This window comes from Chrysochloris asiatica, unplaced genomic scaffold (assembly GCF_000296735.1).
Source record: "Chrysochloris asiatica unplaced genomic scaffold, ChrAsi1.0 scaffold00049, whole genome shotgun sequence".
NCBI lineage: Eukaryota > Metazoa > Chordata > Mammalia > Afrosoricida > Chrysochloridae > Chrysochloris > Chrysochloris asiatica.
The window spans coordinates 19,019,889-19,020,864 of NW_006408567.1; the positions used below are offsets into that span (position 1 = coordinate 19,019,889).

Consider the following 976-nt stretch of genomic DNA (forward strand, 5'->3'; position numbering starts at 1 on the left):
CCATAGCAAGGAAACGATATATGATGGGATCAATGTGAAGCTAATGTTCTCCCATGTAAACTATCACATAACTCAAAATAAAGCATTCTAAAAAACCCAAAATCTGATTGTATCAAGTCGTCTTCATCCTAGTTCTGTGCAGAGGACAGTTCGAATAGGCTGCCCGGAGAGAGGCCCCTGCTTTCCACAATCCTCCTCTAAGTCATTCCCCTGTAAGTTCTGTTAGTAGATGATAACTAGGCCTTTCGTTTTGTTTGGTCTTCTTTTGCTTTTAACAGTATGGAAACATATTATTGAAAGACATTATTATTATTAATGTGACTAATTCTATGAATCAACTCATTTTGAGAATAGATTTTCTTCTCAGATCTTCTCAACATGATACATAAACATCTTGTGTGAAAGTTGCTGAGTTTCATAATACCCTATTTTCATGTTAAAATGGTGAAATAGCATCCTTGGACAACATCTAAAACAATGAATCCAATCTCTCCATTGTCTCTTGGTGTGCCCTGTGATTGGTTTCCCTTACCAAAGCAAGGACTGTCAAGGCACAATCAATTTTCCTTTAAGGAATCGTGTGTCACACCCCAGAGAACCATTCCTCAAGCTGCACTGTCTTACCTCTAAAATGTTCACCTTGGGTTGGTGAAATGGTCATTATCATGTACTGCTGATTTTTCTATAAATCTCTAAAACCTTTTTGATGAACAACTTGGCAATATATTTCAAGTAACTTTAAAAATGCACATAGTCCCTGACTAAAAATTCCCACTTCTAGAAATGTATCCTAAGGAAACAATAAAGGATGTGCGTAATGATTTGTTTTCAAGGGTGTTTTCTGTCGTGTTGTTTATAATAGCAAAACATTGGAAACACCCTAAATGTCCAGCAAAAAGAGGACTGGTTAAGTTGTGATGCATTTAAGACTGATCCTGTGATAATGAGGAACTAAACAGTGCACTGCTGATGATGA

At 36.7% G+C, this 976-nt stretch overlaps 1 protein-coding gene across 1 annotated transcript in view; it reads right to left on the minus strand.

Annotated features, from left to right (window-relative positions):
• Positions 1 to 976, minus strand: part of ERG (v-ets avian erythroblastosis virus E26 oncogene homolog) — a 107,296-nt gene that overhangs the window by 39,884 nt on the left and 66,436 nt on the right. The window lies entirely within an intron of this gene.